Below are 21,704 nucleotides of genomic sequence, written 5' to 3'. Positions count from 1 at the left end.
TTATATTTCCATTTCGTACAATATTCTCGTCACGAGACATAATCATATACTTTGTCTTTTCGGGATTTACTTCCAAACCTCTTTACTTGCTTCAAGTAAAATTCCCGTGTTTTCCCTAATCGTTTGTGGATTTTCTCCTAATAATAATAATAATAATAATAATAATAATAATAATAATAATAATAATAATAATAATAATAATTTCTAGTAGGCTATTTTACGACGCTATATCAACATCTTAGGTTATTTAGCGTCTGAATGAAATGAAGGTGATAATGCCGGTGAAATGAGTCCGGGGTCCAGCACCGAAAGTTACGCAGCATTTGCTCATATTGGGTTGAGGGAAAACCCCGGATAAAACCTCAACCAGACAACTTGTCCCGACCTGGAATCGAACCCAGGCCACCTGATTTCGCGGCCAGATGCCCTAACCGTTACTCCACAGGTGTGGATAATAATAATAATAATAATAATAATAATCCGTGACGCGACACCCATGAAGGGTTAAGGCCGACCAGCCGACTTCACGTCCACATGCCTCAGCAGAGGTGAACGATCATCCAACTATATAGTTCGTATACATTTTGAAAAGGGGGAAATTTTTTAGGGACGATCTTACAGAGTACGACTATAATTACTGTATGACGTACTCACCCCCTATTGGCGGCAGGGCAGCCCAGTTGGTAGAGCAGCTGGCTACGGATTGGAAGGTCCGGGGTTCGATCCCTGGTGGTGACGGGATTTTCTCGTTGCCAAACTTCCAGAACGGCCCCAAGGTTCACTCAGGCTATCAAATTGACTACCCAGGTGTCGAGCAGGCAACCGCTCCTTTCGTCGCCAACCGGCGATAGGGGAATGCTATGGAATGTTGATGGAATGGTGTAAATGCCTAATATGGGGAAAAACGGGGGAACCCCGAGAAAAAACCCAACTGCGACCATGTTCGCCAGAAGTGTTACTCTATGAATTTTTATTTTAGTAGGTTATTTTACGACGCTTTATCAACAGTCACTATGAATTTTTCAATGAAAAATCCCAGAACCGACCGGGACTCGAACCTGGGCCGCCTACGTGACAGGTCGGAGGTCTGACCATTGAAGCACCGCAGGGGTAAAACTGGGGTAAACTTGACTGTAAAAAAGAAAGATTTAAACTACAATGCCAGATGCGGTATTTTTAATGTTCATTACTTTTGTTCACTTCTTAAGTATTCCCGGTACACTGGCGTGGCTCGTTGTGGATTAATGTGTTTAAACGATCTTCCTGAACGTGGAGCAAACGACCCTCCTTAAAACTTGGAAATGATTTTCTTGCCTTGCTCTCTCCGATAGCACTATCACCATACACCGCGCAAATGTTTCTGGCCACCTCCGCTGCTTTCGCCCCTCTATTGAACTCAAAAAGAAGAATATGTCGGAAATGTTCCACTTTCTCCACTTGACACTCCATTTTCTAGCGTCCACGGCTCGACTCACTATCTGCAAAAATGAAAACTTCAATATGTAAACTCAAACACAACTCAACTTCAAATAAAAAATGACAATCGATAAATAACCCATAGCAACCGGAGTACCAACACGCGAAACAAAAACGATACGAACTTATGCACTAACCTAATAATAATAATAATAATAATAATAATAATAATAATAATAATAATAATAATAATAAAAATAATTGTCTCGTGACGGGAATATTGTACGAAATGGAAATATAAAAATTGGAAATTTATCTTTTGAAGAGGTGGAGAAGTTCAAATATCTGGGAGCAACAGTAACAAATATAAATGACACTCGGGAGGAAATTAAACACAGAATAAATATGGGAAATGCCTGTTATTATTCGGTTGAGAAGCTTTTGTCATCCAGTCTGCTGTCAAAAAATCTGATAGCTAGAATTTATAAAACAGTTATATTACCGGTTGTTCTTTATGGTTGTGAAACTTGGACTCTCACTTTGAGAGAGGAACATAGGTTATGGGTGTTTGAGAATAAGGTGCTTAAGAAAATATTTGGGGCTAAGAGGGATGAAGTTACAGGAGAATGGAGAAAGTTACACAACACAGAACTGCACGCATTGTATTCTTCACCTGACATAATTAGGAACATTAAATCCAGATGTTTGAGATGGGCAGGGCATGTAGCACGTATGGGCGAATCCAGAGATGCATATAGAGTGTTAGTTGGGAGGCCGGAGGGAAAAACACCTTTACGGAGGCCGAGACGTAGATGGGAAGATAATATTAAAATGGATTTGAGGGAGGTGGGATATGATGATAGAGAATGGATAAATCTTGCACAGGATAGGGACCAATGGCGGGCTTATGTGAGGGCGGCAATGAACCTCCGGGTTCCTTAAAAGCCAGTAAGTAATAATAATAATATTAATAATGTCAATCATAATGAAGTATCATCAATAATAAACATTTTGTATGGGAGACTGCCTACCTAAACTATTTACATCGGGCGTCACTGGTCACCAGCCGCTACTGCTGAATATGTGCAGTATTTCGCTGACGTATTAAAGGCTGCAGAATTTCTAACAAAAAAGAATATGAGAGACAAATAGGACAGGAATTGTATAGGACTGGGATAACCGCTAGGAAGCAATATCAGGGACAGGGCTGGATCTGAAATGTAATAACAACGAAGCCATTTTTAATACTATCACTTTTATATTTTATATAAACAAGATAACATAATGCATTTTAATAAATTACTAGATACAATAGTTAAAGAAAATAGTGTACAGTCACAAGTCACATACATTACATTATACAACACTAAAAAAAATGATAAGAGGAGTGGCTGTTTACGCCAGCAGTCAGGTCGACAGATCTGTGAAATGTGGCACTTTCTCTTATGTACATACTCGACCATACGGTGGACAAGTCAGGTCAGCAGATGTACAGTCCATGGGCATATTGTCACGTCGGCCCCGCGCATGGACTGCGGTGTCAGCATGACTCCCCATCTCAATAAGTTTACTAATTAGTCGATATTGCTGGAAGTGAAAACAGAAACTCCGAGAAATGTGTCGCAAAGAGTGGTTAGCACCACTAATCTATATTAGTAATAAAACTGTAATTTAAATTTTTCTGGTAATTTTAGTTTTTACAAAAATAATTGATGTTAACATATATAAAACTATCCTGAGACCGAAAATAGCATTTTTTAATTTTTTATTTGTATGTCTGTATGTTTGTTACCTTTTCACTCCATAATGACGGAACTGATTTATATGAAAATACGTAAGTAAAATAAGTTACTTCCCACTTAGACTTTAGGCTATTTGGCATTCAAAATACTTCCTTTAAAAGAGTGGTTATAAGAGGGCCTGAAGTAAATAAATCGCGATATGTCGATTATACATATTTTTCTAAATTATAGACATCAGCTCAAAGAATTTGAGTGACCACAAGGGTCCTGAATACAATAAACATGTACAAATGTGATGTGATATATTAAAGAAAAAAGAAAGTTAATTGTTGAAGGCAAATTGATTTTTAGTACAACGTTACACACCAAAAGTTTCTTAAAAAAACGTTTCCAACAAGATTTATTCCATGCAAAAACGAAATTCTGTATATGGGTTTTAGAACAACAATGCATTTTAAGTCAGTGCTGCCTCAATCATACGTTATAATAAACTGAAAACAAATGACTACGGCTAGGATTTTGATGAAATTGCATCTTTTTTCTAGTAAGCCAGAAACATAGCTGCTTTAGTATTTATATGTTATGTGATAAACTGGGTGTTTTAAAACATATTTGTTAGGGCATTTTTTTTTGCATTTTTTGCCTGTTTCAACTCATAAGAGCATCTTTTGTTTTATTCGGTCATTTTTTAGGCATTTTCATTTAATTTTGGCCATAAATCCCCATTATTAATGTAAAATAATGTTTATTTCCTTTGATATTTTCTTTACATATTTTGTCCATTAATACCCATTATTTTGTATAATATTTTAATCGTTTTTCTACACAAATATTGCCATTTTAACGTAGTACACCCCATGTAATGGATCAGTCCAACCACCCCTTCAATATAGACTCCTCTATACCTGCTAATTCCGGATAAGGGTGGCCTTGTGGTAGACTACATGGAAACTAAAAGTAAAGTAAATCCATGGCACTACAGCCCATGAAGGGCCAAGACCGACCAGCTGACTGCTGACCTCACGTCCACATGCCGAAACAGAGGTGAACGATCATACATGCAAACTAAATCAGGTAAAATATTTAATTAAAGTGTACTAATTAGAAAAAATTATGTAAAATTTAATTTAATTACTACTCTAAATATTAAGTAGTATAAAACCTCTTTTCCTACTAAGCCAATTATGTAAGATCAATTTTTAGGGCATTTTTGAAAGATTTTTAGATCATAAATGCATTGTTTTAGGACATTTTTTCATGATTTATAGGTCATCAAAATCCTAGCCCTACAAATGACTCTGCTTTTTGTAGGTAATAAAATTTGTCATGCATTTTCGAAAAAAAAAAAAAAAAAAAATACCGCAATTAACTTGTACGTACAAAACTAATAAAAAATACTCATATTAAATTAATATTTTTTCATACTGATATACTGTATTTATTTTATTTCTACAAGAAAACTGCACGACTCTCTGTTATACAGGGTGATTCAGACCACCCGTAAGAGTAATTTATTTCAGAAACTAGTGCATGAAAATTTTCGAGACAAAAATATTTATTACTAAACCACATGTGAACTTTCACTTGAGCTAGATTTCATCAAGAGCAAAGCACGTCTTATGGGTTTGAATGCATATTTGAAAATATACCAACATTGCAACTACAAGTAGAATGTTCCCGACCATCTTTCAGAATACGTTTTTTCCGAAATTATTATTCGTAACGTCTATTTTTCCTAATTGAACTTTTTCCAAAACAGTATTTCTAATGTAGTCTTCGACACAAAAAATGATCGATCTCCTGTAGCTTGAATTTATCTAAGTTCACCTTGGGCAGCACATGATTCATATGACTAGGGAAAGGATGTTTATTTTGCGCCTAATTTACTCCTTGTATATATCTTTGTTACAAATTATTTATAAAAACTTTATCTATAAAAAAAAAGAGCGAAATTTTGCATAAGAAATTCGTTCACGCTCACGAAATCAACTGAAGTCTCGTTTAATATGTTAGTCAGTCATTTTTTTTTTTGTACGAAAGATACTTTTTCCGAAACGAAATTTTTCCCCAAACCATTATTTCCGCATGAGACTTTATTAAAGTGTAACAAAACTTTGGTGTTGCTAAGCAACGCTTGCATTACATTATTTTTTAAGGCAAACATTTGTTTTATTCACATATTCACTTCCGAAAGGGAAAATTTAAAGCAATAAATTCGAAGGAAGAGAGACATGATCAACCTCCAAATTCGATTATCACTTCATAGATTTCCTAGAGGTACAAAAAAATCCTTTAAGGTGAGAGATTTGTATTATTTGACTCGTATCTAGAGAAATATAGTAATGAAGGCCTGATAATTATGTTTGGCACGAAAGAAAACGTACAATTTTCAATTAAAAGTCACAAATGGTTTGTAGGTGACATATTCAATGTTAGTCTCCCTTTTTTACACTCACAGTCAATAATGCATATGCATGCTTTTGATTTTTATTTTTTATTAACAGTTCCGCTATTCAAAATTAACGAGTTTCGGAAGAACTATTTTCTGAAGTCTGGTTTTAGAAAATTTGAAAGTAGGATTACAGTCTTTCCGAAAAGTTTACGAGAGTCGTAAATAAAATCTTAAGTGATACCTGACCCCGTAGCAATTTTTCTCTTGAAATTATTCAAGTTTGCTTCACAGGAAGCTTTATCGGAAAGCCATATTTGCAAAATCTTAAGTAGGTACTTATTATAAGAAAAACAATAAACAGCCAGCAACAGAATGTGTGAAATATGAACGTACTCAAATTGGCTATTTTTTCACTTAAGGGTATACGTACGTTAACGACCACAAATATCAGAAAATGCAGGCTCTAAATTTCTAAAATTTTATAAGAAAATGAACTCACAATTGGACAAAAATTACAAGGTACCACAACAATACTTATTAGAACTTAAATATCTGATAAAAGCATAAAAAAGATCACTAAAAATATTTTTCAAACCAGTTTTACCAAAGTATGAAAAAAAAAAAAAATTCTGCAGTTACATCATTTGGTAACCATAACATTGTTATGGTCTCTCTGATGTCTTTAATATTTTTCCTGCATGTAATAAACACTTATTTCTGAAAAGTAGACTACTCTCAGACATGTAGAGGTGTTTATTTTAATACAATTAATTTTTTATTTGTCCTATATAAAATATACTAAAATTTACATAATATTTTGTGACCTAATTTTTCTATATTCAAAAAATGGGCATTATTGTAGTCTACCTTTTGCATAAATGCATATTAAATCAGTGTACAAAATTTCAGAATTCTATCGCTAATGGTTGTGGAGTTATGAAATAACGCTATACTGGAGAATTAGCACGGTCACTTTGAACCGTGCCGTTACGTTTAGCACCAAATTTAAGTAAATACACAATGTCACCAACATAAGAACATGACGTTGGTGTGTGACGTAGTTGGCGGGAGAAATTTTCTCTCTCTCTGTCTACCTCCTTCGTTCTGAACATTATTGAGAGATAGCACCACTGTTAGCGACAATGTGTATTTGCGTAAATATTGCGAGTAAATTATGACGAGTGCCTTAGATGAGAGGCTCGGGACAGAAACAGTTTTGCTGTAGCGCATGCGCGGACCTCTCATGCAGTGGGAGCGTGATCCTTACTTGAATTTATTTTTGCGTGTACTTGCAGATTAAATGATTGAGATCCCTTCTTGCTCCGGTTACAGGCCTTGCATTTACGAAGGTTATGTTATGTTATGTTATGTTAGCTTAGATTAGGTTAGGTTAGCTTAGGTTAGGTTAAATTAGCTTTGGTTAGGTTAGATTAGTTTTGGTTAGGTTAGCTTAGCTTTGGTTACGTTAGGTTAGCTTTGGTTAGGTTAGCTTAGGTTAGGTTAAATTAGCTTTGGTTAGGTTAGATTAGTTTTGGTTAGGTTAGCTTAGCTTTGGTTAGGTTAGGTTAGCTTTGGTTAGGTTAGGTTAGCTTTGGTTAGGTTAGGTTAGGTTAGCTTGATTTGGTTCGTCCATGTAGTAGTTAAAATTATATAATATGACAGTTTTTGATTCGTAATATTGTTAAAAAATAATAGGCCTATAATGAAAGCGGTGAATAATTTCATGGTCCTTAAATTTTTTTTCGTAAAAGGCTAGGTATTTTTCTATAGGCCAGAAATAAAACAGCAACGCCGTCATAATTACGTACTTTACGCTTTGGCGAACATTAACCGGAAATTTACTTTCCGTCATTTTAATTGTATTCCGTGAAACACATCTTTTTTCCTGTTAATTTCCTTGTGATAACCTAGTTTATTATCTTATTACATCTTCATTTTCATTTAATGCATTCAAAAAACCGCCGTTGTACTACATAAAACCTTGAACTTGACTAATGGAGTGAATTATTTAAGAATATAGTCGCGAATTTGACTACCACCATTTCGATTATATTTTGTTTGATACGGCTCGGTACGGCCCGGTGACTAGTGGCCAGCGAGTAGAGTCGACTATCGATATTGGTCTGCCGTGCGTATTATCCAGTTGTTCCTGAAATAATATGTGTGACAATTTTCAAATTTTGGAAAATTTAATTTACAGTAAAAAGTGAATTCTAAAAACATGTTATTAGTAACCTTTTTTATACCTTTATCAGATATTTAAGTTCTGACAAGTCTTGTTGTGGTACCTTGTAATTTTTGTAAAATTGTGAGTTCATTTCCTTATAAAATTTTAGAAATTTAGAGCCTGAATTTTCTGATAATATTTGTGGTCGTTCACGTACATATACCCCTGAACAAAAACTTCGTAACCGTAAGTGAGGAAAAACCATCAACTTTAAATTGGAGTGTCAGATGGCAAATGGTTTAAAACCATAAACCTGATGCCACTGAGAAACAAACATACGGATATTAGTAAAATGGTTTGCCAATCTGTTTTCAAGACTGGAGATTGTAACACACGTGGGGGATAAAATTTAATTTCTATCTTTGAATAACAAATATGGTTATTCACCAAGAACATTTTAAGACGATGAATGCACGCTAGAAAAATCTGATAACCTGACTCGACACCAAATTGCCTTCAGAAGACACAATTATTATGGAAGAAAAATAACTTGGATGTACACAAAGTTTCAACACTAAAATTGACTTCAATTCTGCTATTGTATACAATCTACTGTGGGATAATTTCAGTTCTCAGCAAAAAGTGACAAATATATTTATAAGAGCAACACAAAACGATGTAACGAGTAAAGAAAGGGGCGAGGGCATCCGGAGGGAGAATATCAACGTGGTTTTAGATTTCACCCTCTTGTTCGAGTATGCTGAACAATTGTTAAGATGTCAATCTCACTGAAATGTATTGCTGCAGTACAGTCTACCCCCTGCATGTCAGGGGCAACCTTCCAAACATTTGCAGTCTTGCTCAAGGGGGGTGGAGGGGAGGAATAAAGTATTATTAACATTTTATTAAGTGTTATTATTTGGTGTACTTTCGAGTTACAATTAAATCAACATTCCAAGGAAGTTGGTACACAGTCTTTGGTTTTGTTTGCTAATGAAACCCAGTTACGGTACAGTATTTACACCATATCAAGGACAATATCGCCGGGGCGTCCTATTCCTAAATGCATCTGTAGTGAGCCAATTAAAGTCTGCATTAGTTCTCTTTGAAAGGCTATGGACACTCGCTGTTGTCCTCGAATATATTAAATTAATCTCTGCCTCATGTAAGATTCGGTATTCATGAGTTTGACACGTCGTCCATTCAGTCAAGGTGACCTTGCTTCAATCCCCACAAGCTCCAGTCACTCACTTAAGGCAATCTTTTATGCACCAGGATCTTATCTTCCTTCCTGTTTGTTTACTGAGCACTTTTCTACACTTCAACGCATATTATAAGATTTTTATTTTCTTCAAAATAAGTTGAATATCGCTCTCTGTATTATTGTCTCTGTCATCATGAAGCTAATGTCAACCCCACACTTGTTAGCCCTTCATGGCCTGATCCAGGCTAGAATACGTAGCCTACATATGACGTCACTAAATTAAATTGCAGATCAGTTCAAGCACGATGCCGCGAGCATTCCAACAACTCAACAATTGTGCACTAAAGGCTCATTCACAATGAAAATTAAACATAACGTAAGCGTTAACTTAAGAATATAAACGTTACGGTAAAATCAAGAAATCATACCATCATTCACAATGGAAACATAACAGCAAACATACTTGGTAACCATGGAAACATAACAACGACGCCATTTCCTCATATTCTGTCGTATACTTCAGCACTCACGATTGTGTTCTGTTTGAAAATCACGTAAGCATAAGCATGAAAGTTTGGAGTTTGCAAAATTTCATGTTAACGTCTTACGGTAATGTTTATGTCAATGCTTATGTGAATCATTGTGAATGATCCCATTTGGTAGCCTGGGCGCAGACTTCTGTGTTTATGTTACGGTTATGTTTAATTTTCATTGTGAACGGGCCTTAAGAAGTCGCTAGCTTTTCTCGGCTTATGCCTCGTACAAGTACGTTGGCAGGCATCACTACACACAAAAGTCTGCAGACCAGCAAGATTTGTTCTCTCACAGGCCACTATTGTTACCTGACATCTGTTACCAGGAGATTAGAACAGAGTGATGAGGTCTGGACATAGAATTTTGTCTTTGTTCGCATTTATACATGAAAGAAGGGATCTTTAAAATGCTGTAATTGTACAGGGTTTTTCAAAAGCAAGAGGTAACTCTAATTGCTTGTATTTTCTACACAATCTTAAAAATTCTGGTACTGGCTCATTACACAAGAAATAGCATTTTTGCATCACCATGACGACGAGTTCGTTTACTTTCTGATTTTTCTGGTGGTGTTATCGCTAGGTACTTTCCTGTAACTTGGCCTGCAAGATCGCCAGACATTAACCTGGTAGATTATTCGTTATGGAGTTGTCTGAAGGGAAGTGTTTTTGAGTAAACCTACGACAATTGGACAAAGTTATGCCAAAACAGACCAACCAGTAAAATCACTTTAAGAGATATTGAGGTATTTAAATAATTGATTAAATGGCGATCTTACTCGTGTTAATTATGTAAGCATGTGCAGCTTACAGCTGTTTCGGTGCTACTTGATACCATCCTCCTGTGTCTTGGCATCATCTCAACTTCGCTGTCTGTTGTGTGGGTGCGTTCGTGTGATGAAGAGTTGTGTCAAATAGTGTGTGTGTTCTGAAATTGATCTGTGTGTTGAGAATTTGATTAGGGTGTGTTTTAGTGTGTCTGTATATTTCATATTGTTCTAGTGTGTTGAGTTTTTGGTTTTTGGGTTATATGTGCTGAGACACAGAAGGCTCTGAGGATGGTGTGAAGTAGCACCGAAACAGATGTAAGCAGCACATGCTTAGACAATTAACACGAGTAAGATCGCCATTTAATCAAGTATTTATATTCAAGTGTTAAAAGTACGAAAGATTCAACATGGATGAGGTATTTAGTTGAAATTCATTTTATAAACTCACAATACCAATTTTGTTCAAATTCAACTCATTTTGAGCATGGAAGAAAATAATTTCAATACCAAACAGGGCACTATCATTCTAATGAATATGATGTAAATTTTGCAATAACAAACTGTGTGTTGGTCTGTTACTGCAGAATACAAAATGGAGGAAAAACAAGTGAGCAAAATCTGAAACTCAATGTTGAGAGTGGAGAGAAAAAAAAAAAAGAAGCTTGAAATATGATAGAGGTCTCAAACATATATACTGCCCGTGCCTCACTTCCTGAGCTGTTTCTTTGCAGGGCGAGACGCAGAGGGACAGGGTATGAGGAGCTGCGTACCGCATGTGCCTACTACCCTACGTTCAACACATCGGCCTTTTCAGGATTCCTTTCGTCAGCTATGGAGCAAGATCAGCCATGGACAAGCGAATGTATAGGCTATCCCCTCACGAAACAGATTATGTCCCCATCAATTCCTGTAACTAAACACTAATACCAGTTGTAGACTGCAGTCTCTACAAGACATTATAGACCTAATCGCGATTACGGTTATCACGTGTACACATCCGTACACTCTTTCCTCAATGGCAATGTTTCTCAAACTTTTTCCACCGCGAAACCCCTTTTAATCTAAAGTGTAACTGCGGAATCCTTGTAATATTTTATTAGTGTTTAAATTAACAGACAAGTGAAAGCTAGTATCTCAATAATTCTGTCCAGTGGGACGAATGTATTTGCTTTTTAAGCCTGCAATCTGGTTTTATGGCGGAAAGTTGTAGTCTCATTTCTATTGTACTTCTGCATTTTGTCTTTTCGATATTTTGTTTTGGTGAACAGATGCGCAGAGAATCCAGTGATGAAAGTGATAAATATTATGGGTATTTTCCGTTTAGATGTTCATTAAACATATTATTACGCATATTTTTGGATTATTATTATTATTATTATTATTATTATTATTATTATTATCATTATCATTATTATCGGTGGTTTCATGTTATTATTGATTCATATTTCCGTAACATTTATATATTTTTATAGTATCCACTGAGTATAAAATAGCCACCGGAGCAGTCCAGTCGGCTAAGGCCTATCGATCCAGAGTTGCACTCGGGCGCGGGTCCGATTCCCGCTTGGGCTGATTACCTGGTTGGGTTTTTTCCCCAAGGTTTTCCTCAACCGTAAGGCGAATGTCAGGTAATCTTTGGCGAATCCCCGACTTCATCTCGCCAAATACCATTTCGCTATCATTAATCCCATCGATGCAAAATAACCTAGTAGTTGATACAATGTCGTTAAATAACCAAGTGAAATCACATAAGGCTCACGGAACCCCAGAACATACTTTGAGAAATGCTGCTCTATGGCAATTCAGCAGTTGTCCAAACTGAACGAAGAGTGGCCTAGTGTGTACTTACATTTTAGGAAATCGCCATCAGAGATAATAGCGATAGTGGTAACCACGATTAGAGTATCCAGTATTATAACCAGTAAAGATCCCTGCGATGGCGTAGGATAATGTTTTCAGAACATGTAATATGCTGCCGTGCCGCCACGTTGCACCTCCCGTGACGTTCCGAGCAGACCTAAGAGGCGTGGTTATAAGCACTAGGGAACTCTCGGTTCAGGACGTCAGACACGGGCAGTATGTATAATTCACAAAAATGACCAAATGGACTCTCTGTGTTTCGTAATCACACTCTTGAATTGATCATCAGTATATACATATCATTCTATTTTCTGTCAGTATTTCGTTGTAGGCCCAAATTTACAATTTGAATTGTGTCCAGGTATCAGGCAACAGAAAGTTAGCATCCCTAGTTCGAATGCACATGACAATGCAGCGACGGTTTCGAGCAGAATTCCAGAAGACAGCCCTTTTTTTCAGCAGTATCAAGAAATGGTAAGAGAAATTCTGCAATTTGAGCACTGCTCCTCGGCTGGAACATCCAGGAATAGAGTTAGACAAGCTTACAACTGCAGCTCACTATCATAAGAAGATGACGCAGTAATGCGAAGGCCACCCTGGTCCCCGGATTTAACCCCGTATGACTTTTTCTTGAGAGAGTTTGTGAAGGACCTTATTGCCTGTGCTGTAATTCAGGTCGCATGCTGACATGCATGTGGGACAAAATAAATTATCGCATACATGTCTGCCGTATCAGCAGAGATGGAAACATTAGCATCTGTTAAAAAAAAAATTGGGTGAATTTACCTTTATTTCTGTATAATATAATTTATACCTGAATAATTTCGAGAGAAAAACTGTTCCGGGGCCGGGTATCGAACCCGGGACCTTTGGTTAAACGTACCAACGCTCTACCAACTCAGCTACCTGGGAACTCTACCCGACACCGATCCAATTTTTCCCTCTACATCCACAGACCTCAAAGTAGGCTCACAACCGTCAAGCAACCAACATTGAGTGCACACTAACTCTGTGTGACTTAAATTGTGGTTTTCTGATAACTCGGTGTCGGGTAGAGTTCCCAGGTAGCTCAGTTGGTAGAGCGTTGGTACGTTTAACCAAAGATCCCGGGCTCGATACCCGGCCCCGGAACAATTTTTCCCTCGAAATTATTCAAATAAACTTCACAGGGAGTTATACCTGAAAAGCTTGATTTGCATAATGTACGTCACTGTTCGTTAACAGAAAACCACAATTTAAGTCACACAGACTTAGTGTGCACTCAATGTTGGTTGCTTGAAGGTTGTCAGCCCACTTTGAGGTCTGTGGATATAGAGGGAAAAATTGGATCGATGTATGGTAGAGTTCCCGGGTAGCTCAGTTGGTAGAGCGTTGGTACGTTTAACCAAAGATTCCGGGTTCGATACCCGGCCCCGGAACAATTTTTCCCTCGAAATTATTCAAATCAACTTCACAAGGAGTTATACCTAAAAAGCTTGATTTGCATAATTTCTATCTGTTGTGTAGTTCATTTGTGGTGAATTTTTTAAATGTTCCATGGACTTACAAATTACCTTTATATTTTCTCAAATAAAAAAATTATAATCACAATATAATACTTAAAGCATCAATTTGATAAAATATATAAAATGAAACCGATTTTTTTCTGTTACTAACAATGTATCTAACTGCAAACGTTTGGACTAAATATTGTAATCAGTAACACTGCTATACTTTGTGTAAAAAAAAAAAAACTCGCAACATTTCGAATATTTTACCATCATTTACTGATATCAAGAAATAATTTACATCCTTGCATCTTCTGCTCTAACAAATACTGGACTTACTGAGACATCACAACAAACAGCTTATGACATAAAATAATTCTCAACTGTTTTTAGGTACAAAGTCTGATACCAATGCAGCCGTAACAAGGGCCAAGTGAGTTTTTTTTTATTATTGATGAGTTTGCGGAATGTACAGTCTTCTCACACAGACGTAACAATTCAGGCCATGAAGGGCTACGAAAAAAGAAGACACTTCGCAAATAAATATTTGAAAACACGTGATTGGTTCGGGGTTTGTTTTGCTGTGTTTCGGTCCGTATAACAAACATGCAAAACAGCCACTGCTTCGACGTGGTTATCGCTGGGCGATGTATTGGAAATCCTGAGAAAAAATTACTTTGAGCTGCCTGGAATATCACAATCCACGTAAATGTAGCCTAAGGTTTACATGAAGTCCATTTATAACGTTCTATCACGTGACTACAAGTCTAATACACACCTAACAACAACCAAAATGAGGACTCAAGAAAGAAAGAAAGAAAGAGGACACCCAACTGGAATCAAATGTATTACATTATTTACAATTATATCTCTTAAACATGTTGAGTTTCACAGATATATTATATTTAATATATATATAAATTTAAGGAAATATACACGAGATGAAATCGGACATTTAAATAATTCAAGAAAAAAGTTTTCGACCAGATCTATCAACATTTTCTAACATTTCTATATAAACATTGTACAAAAACGCTGAGTAACACTCACGGTAAGTTTTGAAAGACGTTGTAATTGTATCGAGTTACCAATAAATTTTCATTATATCGAGAAAAGTGTTCAGCAACACGTCCCTGCCAAACACACATAGAATTTCTGCAGTGAGTTGTTTAAAGTATTAAGTCTAACTGTCCTGGAACGTTATAAATGGGTTTCACCAGGTTCGTCTTACCTCGCTATCTTGCACTTATGCCCTAATGCACCAACAAACTCACATTACAAGCAGATAGTCTTGCATCACCCTGTATAATTTCTTGCTTGTGCATTGAAGACCTAGTACAGGTTACATCCCGTTTATTCAATACATTATTATTATCATTATTATTATTATTATTATGCAATTAAACCAGGTATCTGTTCTGATCAGTAACCCTTAACGCGATATCCCTGGCACTGTCTGGTTTAGAAAATCAAGATGCTGCAAACACAGTCTCTTCCTGTACCTAAAATTTCGACTTGAAATTCCAGTTACAAAACGGCACAGAGTGGGCTAGAAGGCATGATCGGATATTGTTTATATTGAAATAAAACATGTCACAAGCGAAAGCTAATTAAATCTATTTTTAGGCTGTGAGGGGTATTTTTCCCCTTCATATACTGTTTGTGGCAATAATTTGTCACTGTTCCTATAGAGTGAGTGAATTTTTATGTTTTGGTTAGAAGCCAGATTTTTTCCGGCTCGATGTGAAACGTTCTGTTGTAAGCAATGGCGGATACAAGCACATTTATATATACTACTGGGTTCAAAAAGTTCCCGGAATTTTACTACCATTTTTCGTATTAATATATAACAAGGGATATTATACATTTGTTTTGTTGGTAACATTCATGATGTCATTTCCTTAAAGTTTGTTGATAATGGCGATTGTTGGTTTTGAGTTGTAGGCAATTGTTTATCATAGTGTTTTGTTTGTTCGTCGCATTTTGTAATTATGTCCACAGAGCAACGTACAAACATCAAGTTCTGTGTTTTGTTACACAAAACTCCTGCAGAGACATTAAGATTGTTGGAAGAAGCATATGGCGAAGCAGCAATGAAAAAAACTCAAGTGTATGCCTGGCATAAACGCTTTTCTAGTGGCCGCGATAGCATCAAAGATAACGAACGCAGCGGCCGACCAACAACTGCAACAAATGAAGCAATCGCTCAGCGTGTGCGTAACGTTGTGAGGGACGACCGACGTAAAACCATAAAAGAGATAGCAGCAGAGGTCGGAATATCAGTCGGAAGTGTACACAATGTTCTTCACAAGCATCTCAACATGCATTACCTGTCTCAGAAGTTAGTTCGAAAATGTTGTTGGCAGAACAGAAAGAAACAAGAATGACTCTTGCTGGGGACATGATCAGTATGGCTGATGAAGATGGTGATTTCTTAAACAAAATTATTGCTGGTGATGAAACTTGGTGCTACTTGTACGACCCAGTCCCTAAACGACAGTCATCTGAGTGGAAATCGAAAACATCTCCTCGGAGGCAAATATTTCCTAGGGACACTTCCAAAGGCAAAGTTATGTTGGAAGTTTTCTTCGACTCTCAGGGTCTCATCCACCATGAGTTCATTCCAGAAGGTCGTACTGTAACGAAAGAATTGTATGTAGAAATCCTCCGTCGCTTCCGGGACGCAGTGAGAAGGAAACGTCCAGAAAAGTGGGTAGAAAACAACTGGTTCCTTATGCATGACAATGCACCTGCTCATCGCGCAATTATTGTAAAGAATTTTCTTGCCAGGCACAACATAACTGCTTTGGATCACCCACCATACTCTCCTGATCTCTCACCACCTGATTACTTTCTGTTTCCCCGTCTGAAAAGTCATCTGAAAGGACGGAGATTCAATGCTGAAGAGGTTATCGCAAACGCGACGAGAGCACTAAGACGGGTTTCACAAAATGGCTTCCAGGCCTGCTTCCAGGAACTCTACACGCGTTGGCAAAAGTGTGTTGTTGCGGAAGGCAACTATTTTGAAGGGAATGCTGTAGAATAGTGTTTAAGGTACGTTGTTTCTATGATACTAGCAAATTCCGGGAACTTTTTGAACCTAGTATGTATATGTATATATATATATATATATATATATATCTGTGGCCGGGAGGAAAAAGTTCTTAAGTCAATTTTTTGTGAAAATGAGATTTTTATATATTCTGAAAGCAGAAACAATTCTCTACAATCTGGTAAAACGGTTAAAGTCAAATAAGACTCCTGACTGAATTTATAGAGTGTTACCAAATGTCTAAAGTACTTTTGGAATCGAGCACACACAGAATAAAGGACTTGAGAATATTTAACACTTTATTCTTTACAAACATCACATGTTTACTTTCCATGCTTCCCCATTAAAAAGGTCTAACTTGTATTTTAGTCATTTTATCACATACTGATGTCCTTTCCTTTTAAAACGTTAAGCACCAGGGTAAACAGTCCTATAATTGTTTAAGACCCATTTTGCATTCCTAATAATTTACATTTCTCATTTATTTTGACATGAAAAAGGTCTTATGTTTAAATAGTCCCTTCTACTCAGTTTGGGTTCTAGTCTTAAAAGGGCTTAAGTGCGGCTATTTTTGGAAATAATCAAGAAAATTGTTAAATGAAATAGAAACAAATAATAGCCAGGAAAAACCTCTTAATTAGGAAACTCTATAATTGACACCAATTTCAATCCTTCTACTAAAAGGTAAAGGTAAAGGTATCCCCGTAACATGCCATGAAGGCACTTGAGGGCATGGAGGTAGAGCCCCATGCTTTCCATGACCTCGGCACTAGAATGAGGTGGTGTGGCCGGTACCACGCTCTGACCGCCTTTTACCCCCGGGAAAGACCCGGTACTCAATTTTATAGGAGGCTGAGTGAACCTCGGGGCCATTCTGAAAGTTTGGCAACGAGAAAAAATCCTGTCACCACCTGGGATCGAACCCCGGACCTTCCCGTCCATAGCCAGCTGCTCTACCAATTGAGCTACCTAGCCGCCCTCAATCTTTCTACTGCTTTCCTGAAAAGTATACAATTTTTACTTAAGACCTTTTTCCTCCCGGCCACAGATATATATATATATATATATATATATATATATATATATAAAACATCAATCTTTAGTGTGTGGGTTCATGAAAAACAAAGAAAGAACTGGTGAAACATATGAAGAAATCAGAGAAAACTTCTTTTATCGCTTTAATAAAGCAGCTCCAAGTGAAGCCAATATCCGGAAAGTGGAAAAGAAGACTTTCACAACAGGATCTGTATTTAATGCAAAACGCAGCGCAAGACCTAAAAAAAAAAAAAAAAAAAAAGTCGAAGATGATGTCAATTACCATCTGATCACCAATGATATCAGCAAGGAAGCAATCAGCGTAAATGCAGATCCCAAGAACCTCTTTGCGCCGTTGGATGAAAAATGCAGGTTTTCACGCATATAAGCCCACCGTCATAAATTAATTGACAGGGATATGGAAATGCAATGTAACGCATGTGAAAATTTACTTTCTGTGGTGCATTCAACTGTGCACGGAAAATAATGGTGCGTATACTGTAAGTGTGTTCGGCGAATTGATATCATTGCCATTAAGAACAACTCGGCATACATTCTCGATCCCACCATCAGATTTAGGACACATGCAGATCAACCGCATGAGATGGACAGTGAAAAGAACCGGATCTATGAACCAACAATCCCGTTCTATAAAGATAAATATAGCCTGTCCCACATTGATGTGATAGGTCTGATGGTGGGAGCACGAGGTACCATACCCTCCTTCTTTGCCAACAAACATAAAAACCTGGGGCTAACACACAGCATTGTGAAGGAAATAGCCATTAGTGCCCTCAAAGGATCGGTTCAGATATTGAGAAATCATTTGTATGGGAGTGATAATGGAAATTTCAAGTTATCTTAACCGATGGCTGTTGATTGGTTTAGATATCAATCCCAATCAATCCGTACTATTATTTTTCTCGCGGTATATGGCATTCAAATCATTCTAACCTATCTGATGATATTTTTTTTTCCCCTTTCTTAACTGTAAATGAGCACAAACGCTACTTAGGTGTAAATTTTTCTGACTTTTGTATATTCGATTCCCTCATAGTTTCAAATGTATATCATTTTACCTTTTAGGTGTGTTTCCAAATTATATGTAATATGCTTTGTCAAATCTGGCAACCTTTTCATAAGGGAAGCTAAAAAAATAAAATTAGACGTTCGACAAGGACACCAATAGGCTCACGTAAGTTTCTTTTTTATTTATTTTTTTTTGCATATTTTCATCCATTAATATTGGCGAGTTCAATTAACAACATTTTTAAGTAGCTTGTGACATTTTATTATTTCATAAACATATGTATCTATATTCGATCGTGACTTATGGCACACCTGTACATTACTTTGTGGTTTAAATAACGTTGCCAAGGTTGTCCAACACTCCGCATGTTTTTTTAGAGTATCTTAAAATGCAGGTCCGAATCAATTTTGTTAAGTTCCATACCATACTGAATTGATAATACAGATCTTATACATTGTAGTATCAAGTATGTGATATGATATTCAGAAGTCCTGGAACATTAAAGTGTCTATGCGGCAAGATGGATGTTGTAATCTATTTGCTTGTAATGCAATTGTTTTTAAGTCCATTACCATTCTCAGATGTTCGGATTTTTCTATTGCCATGCTAGAAACAATCCTCAACATGACAAAAACTGAAATATTAAAATATGAATAAATATAGTACATTTTGAGCACTTGCAAAGGGATAGCAACATTTCTGCATTAAAAAAAACTATAACGTAACATTTTGAAGAGTTTTTTCAGTTCAGGAAATGTTGTTGTTTTCTAATGCCAACGTTTGACAATAAAGTCATTTGACCTCTTGCACTCCAATATTTTGCAAATATATTATCATGGTCAGCCACTGAAGCACAGATTTTGAGGTGTTCCGAATCCATTTCTTGGTTTGAGTTGCACAATGGGCAGTTAGGGGACTGATATATTCCAATTCTATGCAGGTGTTTTTCACTCCATTTTCATGTTCTGGAAATGTGGAAGGGATCAACACCTCCATGCATCCTGCTGCAGTTTAACTCTATGAGTTTACCTATTTCTTGGCCTACTCTACTTTTGGGTTTATATTAGAATTTGAAAGATCAGGGTTTCAAACATCTCGTGTAACTCCTACTTCAGAAAATGTTATCAAAATGAATTAAAAAAATTGACTGCCTGTTTGGTTTTCAATGCTGCGCACTTGACAACTGAATTACCGGTCCTTACCAACTGGCTTTGGCTTAATTGTTCCTGTGACATAGTGAGTTTTTCAATTAACATGTTAATAAGCTTTTTTTTTCTTTTTCCCGTACAACTACATCCTTCCCCAAGTGTGGGTGAGAGTGTATGTATGGTGTTTTGAATGTTCCAAAAAGTAGGCCATGACGGTTTGGCCAAACACCTGCATAGAATTGGAATATATGAATCCCCTAACTGCCCATTGTAGTGAACATTGCTTGATTATGTCGCTAAGGAGGTTGCTAAAAAGGACGAGAGCAGTAGTGGCGGATAGAATGGGAGTGCCCCATGCATTGGACCCACCAGAAGGGGATCTTGGTATATTGGATAGAGATAGAATGGAATGCCCCATGCATTAGGCCCACCAGAAGGGGATCTTGGTATATCGGATAGAGATAGAATGGAGTATCCCATGCATTGGGCCCACCAGAAGGGGATCTTGGTATATCGGATAGAGATAGAATGGAGTGCCCCATGCATTGGGCCCACCAGAAGGGGATCTTGGTATATCGGACAGAGATAGAATGGAGTATCCCATGCATTGGGCCCACCAGAAGGGGATCTTGGTATATCGGATAGAGATAGAATGGAGTGCCCCATGCATTGGGCCCACCAGAAGGGGATCTTGGTATATCGGACAGAGATAGAATGGAGTGCCCCATGCATTGGGCCCACCAGAAGGGGATCTTGGTATATCGGATAGAGATAGAATGGAGTATCCCATGCATTGGGCCCACCAGAAGGGGATCTTGGTATATCGGATAGAGATAGAATGGGAGTGCCCCATGCATTGGGCCCACCAGAAGGGGATCTTGGTATATCGGATAGAGATAGAATGGAGTATCCCATGCATTGGGGCCACCAGAAGGGGATCTTGGTATATCGGATAGAGATAGAATGGAGTGCCCCATGCATTGGGCCCACCAGAAGGGGATCTTGGTATATCGGAGATAGAATGGGAGTGCCCCATGCATTGGGCCCACCAGAAGGGGATCTTGGTATATCGGATAAAGATAGAATGGGAGCGCCCCATGCATTGGGCCCACCAGAAGGGGATCTTGGTATATCGGATAGAGATAGAATGGGAGCGCCCCATGCATTGGGCCCACCAGAAGGGGATCTTGGTATATCGGATAGAGATAGAATGGGAGTGCCCCATGCATTGGGCCCACCAGAAGGGGATCTTGGTATATCGGATAAAGATAGAATGGGAGTGCCCCATGTACTGGGCCTACCAGAAGGGGATCTTGGTATATCGGATAGAGATAGAAAGGAGTGCCCCATGCATTGGGCCCACCAGAAGTGGATCTTGGTATATCGGACAGAGATAGAATGGAGTGCCCCATGCATTGGGCCTACCAGAAGGGGATCTTGGTATATCAGCATTATTGAGTGTAATTAGTTACCACTGCCACCGGGTATATACCCATTTGCAGTGTGAATAAATACATATATATCGCCTGGAGCCAGGTGTAAATGTGTGACTCTAGGATCTACGGCATGGTAACTGCATAAACCAAGGACGACAATTTCTCCAGTACTTTACATCTGCATTTAGCGGGGCAGATGGAATAGTGGATTGCAAAAACTTCAGGCATGGCTACAGAAAACATCCGAACGTTCTGTCAATAATAATGCACTACTGCTGCCAACTTACTCACACTTACAGAGCTGGTCAGTTGTGCAAGTACTGGCTTCATACCAATACAAACTACGAGTGAGGTTCTCTGTCGCCGGCAAGCTCCCGACCGGTAGCACATCGAGTAACACTGTCGTCACAGCCTTCTAGATCTTGCAGCTCGAGA

Source organism: Periplaneta americana, chromosome 6 (genome assembly GCF_040183065.1).
Source record: "Periplaneta americana isolate PAMFEO1 chromosome 6, P.americana_PAMFEO1_priV1, whole genome shotgun sequence".
Taxonomy (NCBI): domain Eukaryota; kingdom Metazoa; phylum Arthropoda; class Insecta; order Blattodea; family Blattidae; genus Periplaneta; species Periplaneta americana.
Note: the sequence above shows the minus strand (reverse complement) of the source record.